The sequence below is a fragment of the Etheostoma cragini genome, chromosome 3 (assembly GCF_013103735.1).
Source record: "Etheostoma cragini isolate CJK2018 chromosome 3, CSU_Ecrag_1.0, whole genome shotgun sequence".
Classification (NCBI taxonomy): domain Eukaryota; kingdom Metazoa; phylum Chordata; class Actinopteri; order Perciformes; family Percidae; genus Etheostoma; species Etheostoma cragini.
Genome location: NC_048409.1, coordinates 19,911,590 through 19,936,349, shown reverse-complemented (window position 1 = coordinate 19,936,349; position 24,760 = coordinate 19,911,590). Strand labels below are relative to the sequence as shown.

The following is a 24,760-nucleotide window of genomic DNA, read 5'->3' as shown; positions in this document are numbered from 1 at the left end:
GCAGACTGAACAACACATGCAAAGTGAATAAAATTCCTCCACCAAAACTAACCAAACCAAGTTTGATGAGATATTGCATTTTATGTGTCTTGGCCTACAATGAAGAATAAAATGGTCTCGCTCTCTCTCTGCTTTGACAGTCTAACTGGCTTGTCAGTCAAACTTGTTCATAGTCTCAAAACTGTAAACCATATGGTCTAATAGCAAGCTGGAAAGTGAATTGAGTGACATGTTGAAGCAGAACTCCCCACTGCTGCTTTGTTGATGCAATTGATGAAGTGCCTCCTTTGTAGTCATTTGTTTATTAAGGACAGCTGTTTCAAACTCATTCAACCAGAATCTGTCATTTAGAGGAACGTGGGACCTTGAAAGGATCCTTAAAGTAGGAATGCAACATTACATTCAGTAATTGCACATCATGTTGGAGGAGTACAATCTGTGTAGAAAACACATTCAAAATGTGTTGTGAGAAGTTTTATTTAAAAGTATAGTATTTTGGGAGATCTAGTTTCACACCTGGACAGGGCTTTGATTGGCGACTTGGTAAATCTTTCAGACCAGGCAGGTTTGTAGCGTTTGAGCCAACATATAGCCTCTGGATGCCTGCACTCAGCAGGGTTGCATTATTTAAATCAGAGGTGGTGGTTCTGTCTGTAAATCAGACTTCCAGTCAGTGTGAGCAGTGCACATGTGAAATGCCCTGCAAACTATAGATATTTGTAAATATTGCAAAGCATGTTCTTTTTTTAATTTAGACATGTAATTATAAAAATTAGATAAGTCAACTTGAGGACGTTATTTAATAATACATCTTCTTCATCTGACTGGTTGTCGATTTACAATGCTTTGTAATCTTGCTGTGTGACTTTCTACATTTCTTTATTTGGATTTGTCCTTTCCTTCCACAAAATTCCGTTAATAGATGCTTAGTCCACCGTTGAAGTATTATGAAAGAGCCGCTCCGTGCCAGCTCCTGGGGGCTAAATAAAACAGAAATTCTCGTGGCCTTGTGAGGGTACTCAAAATCGACCAAGGTAGCGCAATGTTTTTTCAACCTTAGGAATGTGGATTTAAAGTTGGTTAAGATAAATAAATCTCCCCCACTGATTACAAGGTGACTGCAGAGTCAATCCCAGGGAGAATCTCAAATGAATTATTGATCTCATGACCTTTCCCTGTGTTAAGGTTTGTTCCAGCTCTGTTGACTGGACTCACACTATGGGCAATTTGGGTTGATCAAATATTAGCTTTCCTCATAAAACTGTTGATAATTCTGGCTGTATTTGCACAGTATTATAACAGGTGAGACATGTGGCTCTGGGCATGTATCATTAAGCATGCCTCCGTACACGCAGACATGTGAATGTGTCTCTGTGTGTTCCTTGATTTATGGTCAAATTGACTGAAAGGACGTTTTCGGCACCATAATTGCACAGCGTCCTTGACATTTATGCACTAACAAAAGTCCAACAAAGTCAACATGTAATCTTTTAGAGTTCTTTGGAGAGAAAAAATCTGATGCGTGACAGATAGTTGACTTAATTATATTCTCCATCATGCACTGTGTGTTTGACAGGGCTTGTTGACAGAGAATCGTCTGAATCAGGTCCTATTGTGCCGATTTAGTGGAGAGAAATGTCAACCAGTTAATCTTCTGCCAGGAATGATGTGATAGATGTGTCTCTTTTTTTTTTACACAGACCTGCTTTAATTTAATCTCTGGCACATTGGCATTTTGCAAATGTAGACAGGCTGAAGTATATAAATTGTCAGAGGGTGGTATAAAAAAAGAAGCTGGCCAATTGTAGAGCAAATTGGACGTGTGCACAGAACAATCATCATTTTCCTAATTAAGGTTTGGTTTGCACTTCAGTGGTGAGTGCTCTTTTTTAATGGTTGGAGCTCTTAAATTGCTTTTCATTTAGAGTGCATTCAAAACAAATGGAACAGCCCGCAGACGTGACATTTGGAGTCGAAGTCTTTCTTCTATTGCAAGTCCGTTTGTGAGTCTTTTGGAGTTGGAAGCATTCAAGAAAATGTTAGCGTGTATGAACAGTGGACACAGACATTTTCTCAGAGAATAACATGAGCAGTTGTTTGGGCAGTTAGAGACTTGAGACAGGCTTATTTAGTTAATTCCTGTAAATCATGATGAAATAGGGTTTATTGCAGTTTGATGAAAGACAGTGAATTAATTAATCAACCAAAAGAAAAAAAATATTTCCCAAATATAGAATACAGAAAAACAAGACCTTGTCTGACCTGATTTTATTTCATGAAAGAGGCTGGAGTAGATTTAATGATAGAGAATAAAATGATGTGTTTTTGTTTTGTTGTCGATCAGCTTGGGAGGGAACTGTTTGCACAAATATTGACTCAATGCCCATGCTTTATTACGTGGACAAACTATTTTTTGAGTAGGTTACTTCTCATTCTCTCTCACGTTTCAGAGTATGTGCACACTTACTCACAACCCATTGGAAGATGTTCTGGCAGATGAAGTCGAATAAAACTCTGTTACAATTTAATTTTTCTTTAGAGGCTGACTGCCAACATTCTCTTTTGTGTGTGAAAAGAAAAACATTTGATGTGACAATGCCGGAGCACAAACATCCAAACAACAACACGATACAACAGCATGTCTAAGGTGAAGAGAATAAGGCAAAGCTAACAGTTGAAAGAAATGAGAACTTAGAGGCAGAAAAGTGAAAAAGTCAAAGATGGTCAGCAGTAGATCTCGGCATGAAAACATCCTGTGTGTAAGGGAAGAGGTGGGTGGGTGAAGCTCACACAGAGTGTCACAGACGCACAGCCTTAGATGACTGGCAGTAGGCAGATGGCTTCCGTCATGCAGAGCCACGAGAGGAGAAGGGTAAAAGAAAGAGACAGAGTAGAGGTGCACACACACACATACACACACACACACACACACACACACACACCCTTCAAATCTGACGATGCTCACCCTGCCCCCACCCACTGCTTGGCATGTCCGTTGCGCAGATGCTGGCACTGACGTGACTCGCGATACCATGTTTCTGCCTGCTGGATGGAGACGGGGAAATGGGGTTGGGGGGGGGCGCAACATGTTTGAGTGAGTGATGGGAGTTTGTGTGTCTGTGTGGAAGCGGGGCACATGAGGAGTTTAAATGGGTCAGGGATAAGAGTAGCCAAGGCCTCACAGTGGGCTGGGATGGAAATGGGGGGTCGGGCCAGGCCCTTCTGCCCTCACGATTCACCCCGGAGCGTGAGGTCCAGTGAAGGGTGTAGTAATGTTTTAATTGTGTCATAGATGGGAGTTATTGAGTTATTCACACAAGCGCGGAAGGAGGGGGTTAGGCCGAGGGGTTGAGACCAAGCCTGTAGTCAACGAAGGACAGAAAACAATGAGTCATTTCTCTAATGAGCTGAACATTCCCTCTAAGTGTCTCTTGGTCAGTCAGATGTAAATCATTTACATTACAAAGCAACCCTATTTCATGACATTATGTGATCTCAAAGTTACTAATTAGGCACACAAAGCAAAAAAAACAAGAATTTGTAGTGCAAGATGCCAGTGAGTGTTAATACTGTTTGGATTTGTTTTATTTCATATTATTTCTTTATTTGTTTACTTCCCTTTGTTCTTTCTTTGTTTTTTTGAGTATGACATTAGTGTTTGTATAAAAATGCATTCTAAATAGCTCATAAATATATCAGGTAAGTGAAAATGTCATGATTCAATATGGCAGAGATCAAACATTTATGATCAGATTTCAAAGACTTTCAGAAAGCCTGAACTCTGCTTATTCACGTGAGGATGTCCCTCTGTGGTTCCACACTGCCCCCTTGTGTTCAGAACCTATGACAACATTTTTCTGTCAGCAGACTGTTAGTGTGTGGTTCATTTTCTGTACATTGGTTTGAGCAGCAAGTCATAATCGCTCTAGAACACTCACAACAATACCATAAACACTGTCTCTTTATCTAACAATACTGTCAATCTGTTTTCTACAGACACCAAATTTCATCACAATCAGTATGCATGTGTTTTTAGAATGAGTCATGTGTTGAGAATGTTTTTCTTAGAGACTCCTAGAGAAATGCGAGTAAGCATATTTGCATAATGAAACCATTTTGAACTCATTTGCACATATGAAGAAAATCTTTGACATTCAGGAGTAAAATGGCAAGTTTAATCAGGGTGCATGATTAGGTGATTGAAGAACACCTCCATCTGTGATAATAATTTGATGTCTATGGATGGAAGAGAACTGATGTGGGAGTCATTCAAATACCTTTCAGGTGCCTTGACTACTCCATCCACAAGGAGCAATTTTCGACCGAGAAGCTAATTATTTAATTATTGCTCATGTAATTAACCTTTGATGCTGTGAGTTTTGTCATTTATCCCACGGATCAATGTTATTCGTCAAGTCAAAGTGAAATGTCTAGTTCAAGATGGTGTATCTCTGTGACCCACTTCTTACTTATTTGAACTTTTATAAAAAATGTTTTATAAAGGGCTCTTAACAACATTTAATGTTAATTTACCCTTGATGTTAAAAATCCTAATTATCTCAAAATCCCATGTGGAGAACAGTTGGGGTGAAGCAAAGTGGCAAACCATTTTGAAATCTAAGTGGAAGAAAGAGAGAAAAAGGAGAGAATATCTTGACTAAAAAGAGATAGGAAAAGATGGATAGTGTGAGCACATATTATTATTTCATAGGTCATCAGGAGACGTGAGTTAAACAATACAGAACAGGTCCTTTTAGCACTTTCTTATGTGCTCATTATTATACTGTATGTATGAGCCCTGTTCATTCCTGTGAGAGTTGCTCAGTGGCGCATGAAGCCATCATGGAGCCAAAAATAACCCTGATGATCGGCACTGCTTTCCTCACCATGTGGCCCATAGAGCAGGCGCATGAGAAACTTTCACCGGTGTAGCCATCTACTTTCGGTTTAGCGCCCCTCTTAATTGAATGACGATAAAATGATTTCATCTTCTAGATCTAGACTTTCCAAATGTTATCAGACTGAATGGATCAAATTCTGATAGTGAAACGAGCCATAGGTTGTTACGTAACTTACGTATGTGGTGTTAGTAATTTAAGTATGTGAGTTACGTAGCAAAAGTAAGACTTAAAATAAGTCAACATTGACTTTTGTTTCACACAGGGCACAACAGCTTTCTCCTGAGTGAGCTATCTATCCACCTTGACCTCCTTGCTATGCGGACTTTGGCGCTTTTTAAACCAAGTCACCTGATTTCCTCTCGGCAGCACGTTTGGGCTCCTGATCACGTGGGTTATATACAAATTTAACGTACAATATGTCATTTTCTGCTGCTAGGGGTTTTTGCAATCAAATCTATCACAGACTTTTAAGGAAGAACAGAAGTTGGTAGTAAAACAGGTACACAGTATATAACATGGGTATAGTTTTTTAGACATTTTATGCAGAATTATCAAATATTATATCTTTGAATAGTTACTTTTACTTTTTTTTAGTTTAACACGAAAACTGAATGAACAACAGTCTGACATGCTCCAGTCACTAGTACACCAAAGAAGTTGACAGAGCGTCGCCTAGCAACACAGGCTCTCAAACATCTGTCAATGACTGCTATGGGAACCATGCCCCAGCGGCGTGATTTAATTGAAATATATGCACAATACCGGCAGTATTATAGTTTCATTTCCATACATAATGAAAGTCAAAATGATAAAATTTCAGACTAAAGTTTTACATGTGAACTATTTCATAAATATCTATAGGCCTGTATATCGATCCAATTTTCTCTGTTCTATTCTAACGTTGTTAGCTTAGGGAGGCCGATATGCCGGCATATCACCGATATACCGGCAGTGAAAAGAATAACTTGCATTCTTATAGAACACCATTGCAATTCAATTATCCTGTTTGTATTGGGACAGATAAGTGTTTAAAGTGTCATAGTGTTTGTCTGGTAAAACAGGATTTGATTAATGTTAAGGGATGATTGTTGCAATTATGCTGCATGAGCTGCTGAAGCAACCTGTAGAATTGCACAAACTCATTGCAATTCATTGTTGTGGTTCACAGCAGGCATGGAACTGAGTAGATGAAAAATATATTTTGAGGTGAACTGTTAGAATAAAGCAAAAAAGTTCTGACCAAAATCAATGTTATGGAATCGTTTGCAGCTCAGAGAGCATCAATACTAGGACCAGCAAATACAAATAACAAGCCTGAGAAAGCAGCCTGTTGAAATGAAAGCATTAATACACTGTGTGGGAACACAACAGATCAAAATATCCTCCCATACACAATATGGGAGAAACAGTTGGGGGGGAATGAAGTGGTAACCCCTTTTTAAAGCTGAGTGGAAGCGAGAGGGGAAAAAAAAGCACAGAATGTGTTGTCTAAAAAGACATGCATAAAAACATAAAGGAATATTGATTTAAATGTCATTGATAGGTCCTCAGGAGAATTAAGGTAAACAGTACCGAACAGGTCTTACGCTATTTAAGAGAAATCAGCCTGTGGATTACAGCATTAAGACACACATCCTTCCATACGCAATATGAGAAAAACAAGAAAACGTGAAGAAAAGCATTTTTTTACGTCGCAAATTATAACGTGCAAACATCTATTAAGAAAAAAGCCAGAGGATGCCAAATACATGGTGCCATAATGATCCACATTCCTCCCCACTTGGGTCACAGAGGTTAGTAAGAAAATATTGAAGCATTCTTTCATAAAACTTTGAAGTCAGAAAAGTTTCTGAGGTGCTTGGATGGAGTATTAAGTAATGGATTGCCTTTGCCTCGCTACGTCTGACCTTTCAGAAATGATTTTGTTTTGTGGCCTCGTTGACAAGCAGTTCTATAGGCCCGCAAGAAGGAATTGAAGAGTTATGTCACCTGAAGCAAAGGCAGCATTCTTTATTTTACCCACACACAAACAACAAGTAAAGCAAGAGCCAGTAAACTCAAAATCTGTTGTATTTACTGTTAGGTAAGTGCAGCAGGCAAATTGGATCATGATCAAGTACAGCATTATTGATTAGATTTCTGCGTGGGCCAAGATCCTGACTTTATTTGCACGTTGACATGGTGAGCAATATCATGGCGAGCATTCCATTACGCAAACAAAAACATGTGCGCTCAAATGCTGCCCCAAGGCAATTCACTGTTATATTTCAGATGTAAGATATGGAATTTGAGGGGGAAAATTCAATATCTACGGTAAGAGGGGACAGTATGAGACCTGAAGAGCATCCACTAATTCAAACCAGAGTGCAGTGGGTGCGAGGCAAAGACAAGCCATCTGAGAGTGATCCCCGTCAAGCCTAAAGGCCTAAAACTCAATACTGCCAGAGGAGTATTGAAAAGAATTAGAAGCTGTAGGAAAGCTAGAAAAGGAGGCAGACACATAATATGGCTGTATCAGACCAGAAAGTCTGCAGCACAGTACTTCACAGTAGAAAGAAATTTATTGGAGAAAGAAGTCAGTAGAGACGGACAAAAGGAGACTGAGGGAGATTCAATTGGTTTGTTTTTCAACCAGCATTTTTATTCTGCCCAAGTATATGAAAACTAGCTGTTCATACAGAGAAAAGGGAATTCTACATTTTGAAAAGATAATACAACCTTGCATTTTAGGTGTGTCTGTGTTAAATGTTAGGCATATCTCTAAAGCTGTCCCATTTTCCCTTGACTTGGTGAGCAGTAATTTGCGTTGACCTTTTTTCTTTGTATTAACACCTACTGTGCAGTATGAAAGGCACTTTATTTGCTCTTTACATCCTCTTGCACCCACTGTCTCAGTTGTAAAATGAAGACAAATAATACTTCTTTTTCACCTTAACAAAGTCTTAACCATCTTAACACAAAGTACATTTAGCTGGCTCTCTGGCTATCAGTGATGGGAATAACAGCATTATAAATAACGGCGTTACTTTGTTGAGTAATAGGTAGTCTAATTGACTAATCCTCCCATCTTAATAATGCTGGAACCGTTACTGCCGAAAAATGCGGCGCGTCTCTACAATTGAAGCTGTTTTTTTTCACTGGACCAACTTGATCTCTGAGCAAAGAGGCAAAGACTTTTTTTCTTTCTGGGTTAGTGGGCCGTGCACGAGACAAGCGCATAAATGCTGACGATTGGCTGAGGTTAAGTAAAATTTCATGGTGAGCCAATCAGAGGTAGAGTTGGGCGGGTGATCAAAAGCATGCATAGTCGGACACACAACGAACAACACAAATATACATCAAGGGGGGGGGGGGGGGGAACTTTTTTAAAGATTTCCCACCGTGGTCAGAAAACATTGGCACTATGACTCTAGAGTGGCTACTCGCTCCGAAGGTAATCTCTGTCACAGCTCAGTTCTTGTATTGTATTAAGTGGCCATGTCATTATAATATTCAGATTTACCATAAATGATTAAACATGCACTTGTATTTTAAGTCACTTGAAAGTAAAGCATTAGTTACATTCTGAAGTAACTAGTTACTTTTATAATTTGTAACTGAGTATCTAATTCATTGACTTTTTGGAAGAAGTAACTGGTAACTGTAACTAAATACATTTTAAAAGTAACTTGCCCAACACGGCTGGCTATGTTTGCAAGTTTGTTTGTGTTATGTTCTTGGTTAATGTGTTTTACTGCAATCTTTCTTGGGACAGTCAATAAGATAAACCAATTGTTAACCTTTTATAAAATGAAAGCCAATTAGAATTGGAGTTACAGTCTGCAGCTGGATGATAGAACCTCATTAAGTGAATTTTCTGGGACAATGAAGTTCGTGGTAGAGATGTCGGAGATGAAAGGACCGCCCATTATTCAGATCCGAAAGACAGAAGGATGCAATGACATTTAGTTGTTTCCTAGAGGCAGACTATGTGATCAAAATGTTAACAAAAGGGAAGTCTAACCAACAAAATTCTAAAGTTAAGCTTAGATTTATCGTATAAATCCATGTGCATGGAGATTTCTGAATGAAGACTGACAATAGGGAGAGTAAGAAAACAACGCTAATTGTCAGACAAAAGATTTTCCTTGTACAGCATAACATTTGACTCACACTCCACATAGAAACGTATGTGATTAAAAACCAGATGGTGACTTGAATTCAAAACACTTCCCTATAATTGGCCAGAGTATTCACCATCACAGTTGATTTAGAAATAAATCCTGAACCAACTCGTCCACACGTTTCCTCTTGAAATGGGGATGAACTTATAAAAAAAACAGTATATTTCATTATGTCCTATAAAAGAAAATAATGTCATTTCCCTTTTGCATCTATAGCAACTGAATAGTGTTTGCAATGCTATATTGGTCATAACACTGTTTGCTTGCAGTGTGGAAGCTTGTTCAATTAGTTGGAGCCGCTTTCACTGATGAAAAGCTTTCTCTTGTGTCTAGACAGCCAGATAGAGAACAAAGAAAAAAGAAGAAAAGAAAACTAAAAACACATTAAAAAATGTGCACCAACTGCTACTGATTTAATCTTCAGTGGATTACACTGTTTGTTTTGTGTTGTGATTCAAATGGTCATGTGCGGAAAACAAAATAAATTCTCTCTAAAAGTAAAAAGGCCCATGACATCTTCCATACTCATTTCTTATAAACGTCACAACATTGTCCATTCTTAGCTACATTACAGCTGCATTAGCACTGAAAGGGAAGGTAACTCACAGAATGCACTGGGAAAAAATCCTTCTAAGATTTGGACTGTAGATAATCAATGATTCTACATTGATAGTGATTTACACATTAAAAAAAATAAACATCATGCATCAGCATTATATCTTGCATTTTTTCAATAAAAACGCAGTAGCTGAATCATTTTCTGATATAGTGCTTGGGGCTAAAATTAAAGTCAAAGGCAATCTGGTTAGTTAATTCAGATTTAAGATGCACAAAATGGGATGTATACCTACAATTTCACAGGTTCTTCAAAAGGCTTCTGCCAGATTTTATTGTGTGTATTTTATGTTATCCCTGGGTAACTAGAGGATTGCTTCAGTATAAATAACAGCCTCACACAAGCAACAACATGAAATGAGGGTAGATCAGAGGTGAAGCTTTGATTCCAGCAGCCTGTTCTTTGGTCAGAAGAAGCCTGAAGCATGTGACTGCAACATCTGTAGTTTGCAAGATAATTATCAGTATAATTGGATTAAAATGTCAATCAAATATGTGGTATAAAAAGTAAACCATGCAGTATGAAATTCAAAAGTGAGAAAAATCTGCAGGGGCTTTTATAATATTACCAATATAAACATATTGAAATATGAATTTCCACTTTGTTCTATCATTCCAGGATGGAGAGAACAGCAAACGATTTGCTTACCTCTCTGTACTCTCTGTACTAGAAGGCTCATTTTAGGCTGCCAGACATCTTTATGCAGATAACAGAAAATACTTTCTGAGGTGAACTGACCTCATTTCATGTAAAATGACATAAGAGGAGATATCTGCCTCTCTCAGCCATGGCAAGATGACAGCGAATGGACAGAAACATGTGAAATCAATGTTATCCTAAGCAGACAAGCTGGGAAGGGAGGCAAATGGGAGAAAAATGTATGTGAGGGTTAAGAAAAGTAAGCACCGTCCCTTGGTGCTTATAATTAAAAAGCCAGGGAGTTATGTAGACTGGCAGATATTGTCCTCCTATATTTTTCATGTGCCCAGCATGTCGCTGTGTTTCAACAGCATAGCTCAAAGGTTAATTAAGCCACTGTCTCCTTGCTGACTCTGCCATGCCCCAATGAGAGGACACATAATTTAACTGACACCTGTTCATTCCCATTTGTGAGCCATTCACGTGACTGCATTACTGAGGTTCAGCAGTGGCAGTGAACATACAGCTGTAGAGCATGAGCTGGATCATTTTTAATGTTCAGTGACATCTTCAGAATGCAGCCATGCTAAATAATGGCAGAGGTGCTGCGGGCAGTCAAATGTATCGGTTGGACAGCATGACTCACCTGTGCTGACATAGACACAGTTTGAGCTCTTTTATGTGATTCATGGGAACCAGCAACTGATTTCATTACAAAACACACCCATGTTTCACAAATGAACTCACATTATTGCAGAAATATTGCCACCACTGATGCATCTTAGGGCTTTAGAACATTTTGAGTGCAAATTCTCTGAAAGAATAAAGCATCCATGTCTGTGGGTGATCTTACTGACACCTAACATCACAGACTGTCAGCTATGATATGCATGGTGTCATTGAATAGTCTTCACATTAGTGTGTTTCGTCAAAAATAAACAGGGGATTTACCATCGTTCTCTCACCAAAAACTTTTAAAGCTGTCTTTGGGTGACACTCTATCTTGACCTTTTCTTTATTAACTCTGTAACCTTTTTTGGACACAACCAATTGTGCTCTAGTAGACATCTTGGTATGGTGCACAAATTGTCAAGTTGCTTCTAAAAATTACCCAGATGTAAAGACCCATTATCGCCGTGCCATGTCCTACTTGATAGCAGTTGCGCGCTACCAGGCAAAGTCAGGTGCTAGTAAAGAAAAGGCTGGGACTCGTGCTGTACTGTCATGTCTCACCAGTCCCCAGTGTAAGATACTCCACTCCACTGTGTACAGATTCAGTGACCCAGGCACAACAAAGAGAGGCCCAGTGGGAGCCTGTGCCCTACTCACTGCACAACAGGTAATTATCACCACCATCACCCAATAAGTGGTTTATTCAAATGAGGAAAATTGATATGTAGATTAGGTGCTGTGCCTGCCACTACCCCATGCAAGCACATATTTGACAAGTGCATGAACAGGAATGGGCACATATGAATGTCCATGCACACAACACGCACACAACTCAGCGATGATACAATTGTCAAGTAGATGCTGCCTGCAGCAGCACAGAGATGGGGAATCACTCACACACACACACAAAATTAATTTTGACACCAGCAGATTAGGATGCAGAGGACGTCCTACTGTGCTTTTTATTAACATATGCCATCCCACCGGGGGGGTCAGCATTGCTTAGCAGAGCATCACCAGCACTGTGATGCAAAAAGTATTTATCAAATCAACACTGCCTTTTTCAGCTCCCATTACTTCCTGTTCTGCCAGTCTGCCTGTTCCTACTCAACACAACAGGGATGCCAATTTAACTGGGGATATCTTAGTCAAGAGAAGCATCTAACTATTCTGTCAGACCGTATAGGGCAAAACAACTTTTTTATTTATACTGTTCAGATATTAAAGCTTGTGTTCTCTGCCCAGGCTGAATAGCCTGACATCTGTAATTATAAATGCTTAGCATAATGACGCTAAATCAAAGCTTGACGTCACCAGAGACTGTGGGCTATGCAATGTTTTCTATGAATCAGTGGTGCTCTGTTCAAAGTGGCTATAATCAAGTGGTTTTTATATCAATGCATTTGATGAAAGGGGTCACATGTAGTATTAAACCTGCAGAATATGATCACCAATATAATAATCTCTGTAAAAAGAAATGTGAAATTGAATACAGAAGTTGTAGGCAATGGCACAATATTTGGGTATTCAAGGCGTTCTGGTTTCCATTTGTAGTCCGAGTAGTATTGACCAATCACGTTTGAGAGGGCTTTGGTTGCATGCAGGTCCGTATGGAGAGCTAAAGAGCATCGACCGAAATGTCATCTGATGACGATTTAGCTTTTTATTTTATTTATCTGCATTCATATAGGCTGTATGGAGATATCTGTTTATAGGGATGTCGTATCTCAACTCCAACACCATTCTGACGTCTCAAGTTGCTAATTAGACAAGGCATATGGAAGAGAAAGTTGTCAGACCGATAGCCGATGGGTTCCAAGATTGCCAACAATGACAGCATTGGTCGACAACCTTGCTAAAAAATTAAGGAATATCTATGTTCACGTTTTTCAAGAGGCAATCTTTTATTATTGTGTGTGCGGCTGTTGTCCCTCTGTAGCAAACACAGGAAAAAACACAGGTGGTATTTTACAGATGGTTGGGTGTATAAAGTAGTATAAAGTATGTGACTCCTATTACAAGTGCAAGTTGCTTCTAACCATGATGACTTCTGTTACAGTCTGCCTCTATGTCCCTCCTTATTTGTCTTATGTCCTCTCTGCATCTGATCTGTTTGTTAAAGTGTAAAGCTCTTTACTGCACAACGCATTTCCACTGTATGTTTATCCTTTCTCAAAAAGTTAATTTGTGTTTTAATGTATTTTACTGAATAAATAGTAGGCCTGCACAATTTTGGAAAGATCGGACATTGCGATATTTTTTTACCATGCGATATATGTTGTGATATGAAAAAAGAAAAATTATTTTTTTAAAGATGACATAAATAGCTCTATTTGGAAATAATAAATAATTCTCGACTACTGGGGAGTGCATCTATTCTACATAGAAGAAAAAATGAAAAAGGATCTTTTCTAATGTGAACCATTCTTTGTTGAACTTTAATTCTTACTCTTCTGAAGTGGTTTTGGGGAGGGAAAGTAGGTCGAAATATGCTGGTTGACTAGCATGACACCATTGTACTCATATAATACTATCAATCCAGGCTAACGTGTAGGTCAATGACTGCATGTTGCGTCCTCTAAATTTCAGGTTTTGGTCGACTAGTGGGGCCAGCTTGTTAGTTTGAAATATTGATCAGACCTGCATGTCACGAGCACTAGCAACAAACTCTGTGTATCCAAGAACAATTAAATCAGTGGAAATGACGTTAGATCAGATGCAGACTTCTGTAGTAGATTAGTGTTACGTTTCCAGTGTCGCGGCTCCGAACCGTAACGTTAGTTGGGACAGACGGACCCCTTTGTTTTTTAGGCTAATTATGTTAGCTTTAGCCTGGCTGGTAGCAGCTTTCCGCGGGGGGAAATGGCCGGTAGACGTTGTGATTATGTTGCATTAATCAGGTCATTTAGTCCGTCGGACTAACGTTACATACACACGTTGCCCACGTGGCTACCTGTCTTAAAGGGGAAAGGTCGGATGGTAATTATCATGTGAAAGGAGAACGGTGGAAGTTAACTTTTCCATCAAGCAGCAAAAAAGGAGCGTCAGCATCATAACGTCCAACGATGTGACTATCGCGCATACGCACACTGCGATGTCGTGCTAAAACACAATATTGTTCAGTCCTAAAATAGTAACATTTTGTGTTGTGACTGTTTTTGAATCAGGTAACCGGCTGTCCATCCATCCATCCATCCATCCATATTCCCCAGGCCCCTTATTTGCCCTTTTCCAACCATCCACCAGATGACCCCAGACTTTCCCTACTTTTCCCAATCACATGACTGCCTCACCCATCTGCACACCTTTTCTCACTTCCTTCATTAGCTCTGCAGTTGCATGGCATTCCCCACCCACCCCTTCACCCGCATTTCATGGCCTCATCAGCCTCTCAGTTCATATACCAGACCAGTTCCATTTATTTCTTTTAAGACCATTAAAGTAGTTATGCTGCTTTCTTGCTGTGTGCTTTTTTTGTTTGTTTCATTGTTAGGCTACTATTAAATAGGTGATGGGTTGGTGAATTTGGTAGGACTGTATTAGGAATGATGACTATAAGATGGGTGTCTCACTGGGGTGTTGGTCAGAACACAAAAGGAGTCAATGCAGTTCAATACAGACCAGAACTTTACTTGAGGTGTTGATGTAGGATGCCTAATAACATCTGGCTAGGGGACTGCCGATGAAAATTAGCCTATGGCTAACTCGGGTACGCTTACATTTGCTTTAAATGTTGATCAGTGTACATTGTCCCCTTTTCAAATAAACAAATAAATGAAATGAAAAAAATGAAGGATTTGCACAGCACAGCATAGCACAATAGGGTACACGGTTAGCAGGTAATGGCTGTATGTGCATGTTGCTAGCTATGTGTAGCCGATTAGGAACATCTGTCTTTGTGTGTGTGGGGTCTGAAATGAACAAGAACAAACAAGAAATAATATGAATATTAATTTCTCACGATCAAATTAGCTGCAACATTTACATTAATACAGACTAACCTGACATTTCTTAACTATAGTGACTATTGATAATGGCACAGCAGTATTTACTAGTGAAATGCAATCCAACAGTGCCACCTTGTGGCTAACTGAATTAACATTAGACTGCCCGCAAGGGCTCTAGAATGTTCTTACGAGTGTGGCCTCTTATCGATTCCTCAAATGCGCCACATCTTACACAGTCTAGAGCATTCATCGTGAGGAACAGGTCTAGTAAGGCGAAATAATGTCACATCTAAATGTTAACATAGATCAAATATATACCAGGTTACAGTTTAAGTGGATACCAATCACAAACTATAAGGATTTCAAAAGTGAAAGTAATTGCCGTAATTGCGAGGTTATATTGACTCGCGCTAAACACGGATCTACGCTGCGCATCCACCCCGAGATGACGGCTGGAAACGTTCATACTGACGCATGCGCACAGGCACGGCCTTTCCAACAGTCACTCTGCCACTTCATCTGGACCTGTCTGTCTACGTATACATTCATCTGTCAGTAAGTCTATATACCTCCGAAAAGTTACTGACCTTATCCTGTCTACCTGCTGCATCTGCTTTGGGTTGCTATCCCTTGCTAATTTTGTCACGGTATTTTATATTTGGCAGGAAAATAGACATTGCAGACTGCATCTGCTTGTGCACCTGGCTGTCTGAGAAGGAGAAATATATTTTAGAATATCCTCCTGAGATGTCTTACCCTTTACTATACAATACAAATATATAAGATATTGATCCAGGTCTGGAACTGTTGTTGCTGTGGTTCTGTGAAGCCCATGAGATATTGTGTGTGATGTTCTACAAAGCTTGACTAACTTTTATCTGTCTCCGTTTGTCACATGGCAGTGTGAGGTCCGGTTTTACAAGCAAAAGTGTGTGTGTGTGTGTGTGTGTGTGTGTGTGTGTGTGTGTGTGTGTGTGTGTGTGTGTGTGTGTGTGTGTGTGTGTGTGAGTGAGACGAAGCAAATGCACAACACCATACAAATAATGTTATTGTTAAAACATGCAATACATCTACCAATAAAAGCAAAATACACATACTGCTTAAACTCAAACTGTACAATTAACCAAAACATGTCATGTTGGGATCAAAATAAAAAGCCCGAAGTCACATTGTGACATTCATTTGCAAAGATAGCTATTACTTGCATCTACTTTCATTGATGTATGCACAGCAACAACCCTCCCTAAGTAGCTAGTGGGTGGAGCTGGGTCGTTAGGGAGATTCAGCTCGCCTGGTTGCAAGACTAATAAAGTGGTCGCAGTCAGGGAGCCATACTCTCTCCCCTGATTTCCACCGTTTGGTTGATTACGTTGGTTGTTACATTTAGCTTATCATTACACTAAATGACCATTAGTTGCATCTCACTGTGGTCTCCCCTGCATTGTCCAGCTTTAAGCCAGGTTGTGACAACACTGCCGTGGTAATGCTTAAGACCTGTCGTGGCTGGCAGTCTGCCAGTCAGTGAGGAGGCATAGTGTTTTTATAGATTTTAACAGAATCCATAGCACACGTTCATGTTTTCTCAGAAGTCTGCAATGATGTGTTACATTGATAGAAGTTATAGTTTTGTGAAAATTTAAAAAAAGAAATGGTGAAAATCAAGGCAATAGTTAAAGTTGAATAATTAATTATGATTAAGTTCCCTAAGTTTAAATGGCACATAATCAAAAGTAATTTTTTAGAGTAATGACAAACTGATGTGAAATCATTCAAACTTTCAAGATAGTAAATTCATGTGATGATTAGTTTTTCAGGTCAGTGTGTTGTGAGTCATGAGTTTTTAAAACGTGGCTTTAGTAGGGCCTGATACATGTTAGCAATTTAAGAAAACTGTCAATTAGTGGGTACGGCTAACATCAATTTTGATTATTAAAATTTTTTCCATCTTATAAAAGCAGTTCAATTTGTTCCATAGGGATAGATGTACAAATCCATAATGAAGTGAATCCATGGCACCTTGAACTAAACCAAACTGAGTACAAACACAATATTGTATTAGCCAATTGCCAGATATTTCTTGCAACGTGAGAACAATATACAACTCTTTCTAAGTTAAACAGTTTTTGAGAGGAACTATATTTTACAGTGTTGCAAGTGCTTTTTTTTTAAACAGATGGTACTTATTTATTTTCCGGACTCATCACCTGAACAAACCTGTTTTTTAACTGTAAAACTGCTGTGACAATATCTACTTTGTAACACTGGCTGGATCCTTTCATCTGATGTCTGCACTTTTCCAATTGTACCATACAGCTTTGCGGGCTGCCTTTGTTTTTGTTTTTTACAATATAGGTTGAATGAATGAGATTGCAACGCTTTGACATTGGCTTGGCTGTTTGTTGAATTGTGCAGGATGTTCTGTGTCGTGCTTAGTGCCTATTCTTAGTGTTCTGCAGTGTTATATGTCCACCTTCTAGGATAGGCTCAGCCCGCTTGAAACCTCGACTGCTATTATTCATACATTTTGTCAAAGGAAAACAAGAAAAACACAGGTTAAGTAGAGCCGTACCATGAAGTGGAAACACGGCACTTTCCAAGTACCAATATTGGATTATATCTTGTTTCAATAACAACAGTTAAAAAAATAAATAATTAAAACTGAGGGAAAACTCAGGTGAAAAAACTGCAAGTCATTTTGACATTGACCCCAGGAGACTCTGATACTGGAAGAAACAGAAGGCTGAGCTGACAACATTAGCCGGCAAGAGCAGAGCACGGCTAGCTGGAGGTGGGAGGAAAAAAGTTAGTCTGGAGCTAGGAACAAAATGCCCAGAGTTGATCTACTCTATGCGGGACACACACAACAGAGTATCAAGAAAAATGATATAAAATAAAGCGTTAGAGACCTAATTCCGTGAGTCATGGTTTGCTACAAAGATTCCTACAGCGTAATGGTTTCTCACTTCAACGTTGCACCACCATGGCCCAGAAAGACCCAGATCTACTAACTGAGAAACTTTCTACATTGACCATGTTTGCAAGGTTGTCAGCTCCAAAAATATTTTAGAAGATATCATTGTAATGGACAAGACTGCAGTTTAATACGGTGTCTCCCACTACTGTTAAAACACGACGAGCAAAGAGTGTGGCTCTAAAAACCACAGGACGCAAGAAAAGCCATCTTACCGTTGTCCTCGCTGGCAAGGCCGACGGTACCAAACTAAAGCATTTATCGTTTTCAAAGGGGCTATTCGTAATGCGGCAGCAGATCGCCAGCGCAGTAATCGCCCCTTTTATGAATGGCTGGTTGACTCAGAGGATTGGGGATGCAGATAAGTGTACAAAGTCGGAGGTAACTTAACCCTCTATTGCATGAATTATTTTTTAAACATGGTAAAAATATCTTGATGTGTTTTTATTACTCCAGGATGCTTAAATGATGAAATTGAAAAAAAAAATTTAAAAAAAAAGTTGAAGGGGGGGTAGTTGGTAATTTGTTGCCATATGGCAACAACGCACATTTGTGGAAAGTGCCAAAAAATCCATTATTTCTTTAGAAACATGCTTTTATTGAAATAATTACCAAACAAATTCAACTTATATGTATCAACATGTATAGCCCAATGTGTTTACAGTCAAATTAGTTTAGTTTTAATTGTAGTATTTGATAATTATGAATAATAACACTGTATTAAGTCTGTCATATACACCTGAAAGAAGACACACGGCTACAATGTACTTGATTAGGGGCAAAATAAGCACAACACACTGACTAAACTTACAATTAGTGAACTATATGTCACTGAAAACATATTTCTGATACATAATCTTCCTTTAGGAACTCCCTATTTAAACCAGAAGGGTATATTGATTATAAATGTCAGGGGGCCAACAGATAATTTTTAGTGAGCCAACATGATTTCCTTTGGAATAACTCATTTTTATTGGTGAGCAATTAATTTACATTAGTGTGTAATTAATAATTTAGATAATATATTCATAAAAAAATGGCTGGAATAGCATAATACAAATACATTTTATGTTTTTCTTTTAAAGTATTATAAATAATTGCAAACAGTGTTAGAGTAGCCTAAACTTATAGTAATTCAATTGAGCCCATTAGGCAAAATGTACACATTTCACGTCAATATTTGCATAATGTTGCCATATGGCAACAAATTAATTTTAGCTAATTAAAGTCTTAAAAAAGTTTGTGGACTGTCTGTAAAAACTGACTGGAGTGAAGACGACTTCATCCTTGATCAGGTCTGACAGCAGGGCCAGGAGAACTGATTCAAAACACCTCAGGAGGAGGAAGATGAAGAGCAGCTGTTTAACAATGAACATGTAGCTAGTTCTTGAGGATGGGGATTTTTGAGGAGGACTGACCATCCAATACTGCTACAGTAATTTTACTTCAGTTTCATTTATCAAGCAGCGATGATTTTAATATTTAAGCAAAATAATTTTATTTTGTTCAGGTTTAGCTTGCAGCTGAATCTTATTAGATAGCGGTAGTTGATTGTGCTGTCAGGAATGTCTTTTGACAATGTTACGGTATCCGAAACAGGGTTACCTCAGATTTGTTTTTGTGTTGGGATACTGAATGCCATGATGTGGCATAGGCCTAACGCACACATGTGTAATTGAGCATATGTGTTGCTCTGAGGAAAACATAGTTGTTGTTTTTTCATGGTTAGGCTGGTTATAGCTGAATTAGCGTCTGTAATTTTAATCCGGAAGGTTGTGCTGCATACCAGAAACGTGTTTTTATAAAACAACCATATGGTTGTATTATAATCTACCAGCAATACCTTAGTACCTGTATTTGAAATAAATACCCTGCACGAGTACAGGGGTCAAACTGACCCAGAGGTGGTGTTTGATTAATTCTGACCCAAATTGCTTTGTCGTCCTTCTGGCTGTTATATATATGGTTTTGGTTTTGCACATGTTTTTTAAATGACTCTCTGTCCGCTGGAACACTCTGTCTTTTAATTTAAAGATATTATACTTCTTAAACAGATGGAATTAAAAATAAAGGCCTGATTCAAATAAAAGCCTGTTACCTTCTGCAGTTCAGGTAAATAAAGCCCCCCGTTTTATTTGAGGAATTATGGTAACAAAACCATGTATAGTCAGCAGGTACTAAATGCCTGATAGGAAAAGTTTTACTATTATCTTCACTCTTTCACATATGCCATAATGTTTTGCTGTATGTTTTTAGATTTCATGCCTAATTAGTCTTGCCTTGCTTCTTTACACCGACCTCAAGTTTACTTCCAAGGATGCATTGACTTTGATTAATGAGCCAAACTGTGGATTGCTGCCTGGAGGATATACAGTGTAATGAACTGAAGATAAATATGCTTGTTCTGTGTATATTAGAACATTTTGAGCATAGTTTTACCTGTAGACTTTTGTTTCCTTGTCTGTTGTTTATTTCCTCCCAGATTAATCCTTAATTTGCAGTATTTGTGTATATTTCTTTATATGTATGAGTTTATAAGGTTAACCTACCATCGCTCTTCACATCCTCCACTATCAAAAGCCGTTTATATTTTGTTAATTTAGTGGTCCACTACCCCTCCAGAAGAATCCCACCTGGTTGTCATGGTTATGTACAACATGTCTAGTGGCAAGCCACAAATCCCGGGACAGTGATCAGTCCACAACACAATGATGGACATAGGAGAAAGCCTCTTTGACCATATGTTTCATCTCACATTTTTCTTGCCACCTCACACATTGTATACACTCGTTTGGAAAGAGAATTCACGGCGCAGTCATTATTCAATTGTTTGTAGGTGTTGGAAATGGAAGTGTCTTAAATAGTTTGTCATCCTAAACAGCAGTTACTGAGGATGGTAGAGGGCAGTGGATGGGACCATGTGTCCGGCTCATACGAGCCTAATAAGGGCTACAGAGACTTGTTAGTCAAACACAAGGCCTTAGGGGTGGTTCAGCTGAGGGTCCAATGCTCATGGTCCATGCCAAAGCTTCCCAGTAAGAGGCTCAATATAATCGGACTCATGTTACTAGAATGAATTGGTTGTCAAACCACTCGGATTTCTGAACACTTAACATTACATTATCACTTTGAAAGTAACTATACAACTCACACTAACACATTTTTCCTCTTTTCTGACACTGGAAACATTACTGTAAATATGCCGACCATTGTTAGAGACATAAACTAGCCCCCTTCAACTGGATTGAAGATGTTTCCATGGACACTAAATTGACCATGTTCCTTCTCCTCGCCTTGTCACTGGCAGGCACACAATTAATTAAAGCAGGGCTTCTCTGTGGAGCATATTCTCTAATGAGTAGCTCATTGCCCCTGCCATTGAGAATGTGGGTGTGTTGCGGAGTTTTTATACATAGCCAGAGTTGGCTTAAATGTTTCTTATTTGCTGATAAAAGGAGCAGAAACAAGGTTCATTACAAACTTTAAGCGTAATGGAGTCAAATTGTCATCAATTATCATTACTGTGCTAAGGGACCACGCTAGAACATAATAAACTGCCTGGAAATGTGGAGTTACACAAATAATACCAATATTACATTCATCCATCCATCTTCATCCGCTTATCCGGTATCTGGTTGTGGGGCAGCAGCCCAAGCAGGGGACCCCAAACTTCCCTTTCACAGCCCACATCAACCAGCTCCGACTGGGGGATCCTGAGGCGTTCCCAGGCCAGGTTGAAGATATAATCTCTCCACCTAGTCCTGAGTCTTCCCCAAGAGTGGAACTTTGACAAAAACAGAATCTTAAGCATAAAGTCAGTTTCAAAACAAGCCCTTAACAGATTTTAGATGAGAATTGGAAGAAAACAACTTTTTTCATACACTTAACTTAATTAACTAATGTATAAAATGCTGCATGCCAACCTTGTTGCACAACAAAGCACAGACATGCATGAATGGATTCAGCAAAGCCCTTGATCTTATACAGTAATCACGCATGCATCAGTAGCAGCAAGCCAGATACTGGTGGATGGTATCTGACAGTGGAGCGTAGCTTATTGTCTTTACTTAGCTCCATCAGCAGAAAGCAAGCAACAAATCTAGACACTGTCAGGAGGGTCCAGTTCTCAGATCATTAGGATACCTCCGCCACAGTAAAAGACAGCCAATGCCATATCGGACTAAATTATTTTTGCCTTGACAAGAGATTTCAAGGTTTCAACTCAGCTCTTTTGTATAGTTTTGTTTTTCCAAAGATAAGCTCCTAATGACTTCATGAGATATATATTTACAGGTTGAAAGTATCAAGAATAAACATCTGACATAAAAAAGTTAACTTCACCTAAATACCATGAAACAAATTCAAAGAAAGAAATGCATGGGTAGAACATAACTGCAACAAGACTGCAAAATCCCACTAATAAATGCACTAAGCCTCATACATATAGAGGGTTTTCACGACGCGCCATCAGACCGGAAGTCGCCAGATTGGAGGCACAACAAACCCCAGGCACTGAAGTAGATCTTGAATGTCGTCAAGGAAAATGGTTGCTATGTTTTAGGTTATACCTATAGGTCAGAACGAGAAAAAACATTTGGAATTTCATCGACTTCCAAAAGTTATTCAAAACCGGGGAGAGGCATGAGGTTATCAGAGGAAAGGACGTGCTTGTGGTTGGCAAAGCTCAAACTCACTCAGGTAGTGTAGATACAGTAGCAAACTGAGGCTCTTTAAAATGAAGAAAAAATGATAAAATGACTTGGCTACAGCTAGTATCGCAATGATGTCATACAGTTAAGGTTAGATTGATGACGTTATTGCATTACTTACTTTGGCCTTCACAACACAACGGTCGTTAAAGACTTGGTACTGCGTCTCCCTCACTCATCCATGCACCATCTGGTTATAGGCCTCCTGACCTTTGTAGGATTTAAGATCTGCAGCTGTGTATGGGCTTGGAGAGAAAGCAGGTAGTTGACTAGCTATGCTGAACTGAAGGAAGTATTAGCGGGTCGTCAGGGATCTAAGAAGAGGGAGCTGACTCTAGGGATATGCACCACTAATAAACTGTAATTTCTTGAATTATCACGCTTTTTCTTGTGGTCCAAGCTCTTCCCTGTATGCCTTTGCATGTTGAATGCTTGTCTGTTGTTTAGACATGGCTACAGTCACTGAAAGTATCCAAAGTGCACAATACTCCAATGTAAGCCGTTCAGTTGTTTAGACTGAGTGCCTCCAATTTGGCCGCCGGGGTACTGCCCAGACTGTGACGTTGGTGAAAACCCTCTACAGTGTATTAATGCGGTGGCATGCCCCTAGTTTGAGAAACTGATTAGACTACCAACGAGGAAGCTATATTTTCACAGCTTTACCTTGTCCCCAGACAGCAATTTTCTTTCCACGGACGTTTCCCCTCTCCCTCTTTTAGGCGGATCAGTCTTCCTCTGCAAAAGTTATTTTTCTCTATACTTTTGAATAAATGTATCCTCTTGTCTCCACAGCATTTCATCGTTATCATGTAATAGGTAATACAATGACTATGGATAAATCCATCATATGACCACGTCAAAATATCCTAACAATCCCTTTTAATCTCTTAAAATGTAAAATATAAAGCTTTCAAAACGAGCTATCGTGTAAAGCCCTTATTTTCATAGTGTTATTCACAATTATGCATAATATTTTTGAGGTTTGAATCAGGATTTGCTTGTGTGTATGACCTAATATATAATTTCATATATTGAAATAAGGGATCTATTATTGAAAATCAAATCAAAGTTACTCTTCCAATGCTCTTGTCAAACACTTCTCCAATCTGTGTCTCGGTTACAAAAAGATGATGCATATCACCTTAAGCTGTCAAAATATAATGTACAGCTTGGTTGATGGCTTATCCCTGTGCTCTTGATCTTGACCCTCCAGCGTTGTCCCCACAGGAGTTCCCATAGACTTTACAGTTCAGTGGCCAGGCCTTGTTCATTGACTCGTGTCTTCTGCCAAGCTGACACAGACTGGAGGCACAGGAGATGTCATAAGATGTCACATGGTACTGCATTTCAGAAATGGTGAGTCAAGGGGAGCAGAGATTGTCTGTAACCTATTGCACCCGACTGGTACATGGGAAAACAGAAGATTGAGGAGATGAAGGGGAGGAAAAATGTCAGACAGTGGATAAAAAGAGCATACCTGTTCAGATTATGCATATACAGCATGTATGGATAGACAGACAGATGGATGAATCATCCTTCTCCCAAATGTGGCTTTCCTGACCTTCTGTAGGCAAATCATGAAAAATAAAACCCGACCACTGCCGTAAACCTTGGCAACTGCTATGAAGCGAGACAGACCAACAGAAAAAAGGGTGCAGGTCAAAGAAATAAAACAAATAGGCCATTTACATTCAAATAAACGTAGCAGAATGGTTAACGCAGGAGCCATTTTTCTGTGTGCCATTGCCATGGTAACGTATAAACTTCTGATGAGCTAACTTCTGAGAGCAGAGAGCCAGCTGCTAAATGAGTCACGTTAACTTCATGCTTCATCCACACAGAGCATGTTACTATCGCCACTAGTGGCGGATTTCTTTGGCTTTTTTTCTGTGTACAATGTGGCGAGAGGGTTACGTTAAGGTGGAGTTAACTTGAACTTTTACCAACTAACTCCTGCTCGCTGGCTTGCTGGTTTCGCCGTGCATTGCTGCATTGGTTACAGAGAATGAGTTCAGCGGGCAGGGTCTAACGTCAGCAGTCCGCTGATGGACTGCCGCTGGGTCTAACTGTACCTCCTAAATCCCTGCAACTCTGTAGAACGTCTCCTGCGTCTGGCAGCTCGTCTCACAGCGACCCGCGACA

At 39.3% G+C, this 24,760-nt stretch overlaps 1 long non-coding RNA gene across 1 annotated transcript; it reads left to right on the top strand.

The window, feature by feature from the left end:
• Positions 1-6,765: 6,765 nt before the first annotated feature.
• On the top strand, positions 6,766-24,499 carry LOC117942192. The gene is made up of 4 exons (XR_004656087.1): positions 6,766-6,775; positions 13,732-13,737; positions 22,023-22,026; positions 24,407-24,499. It is a non-coding gene; the product is annotated as an uncharacterized LOC117942192 (long non-coding RNA).
• Positions 24,500-24,760: the final 261 nt, after the last annotated feature.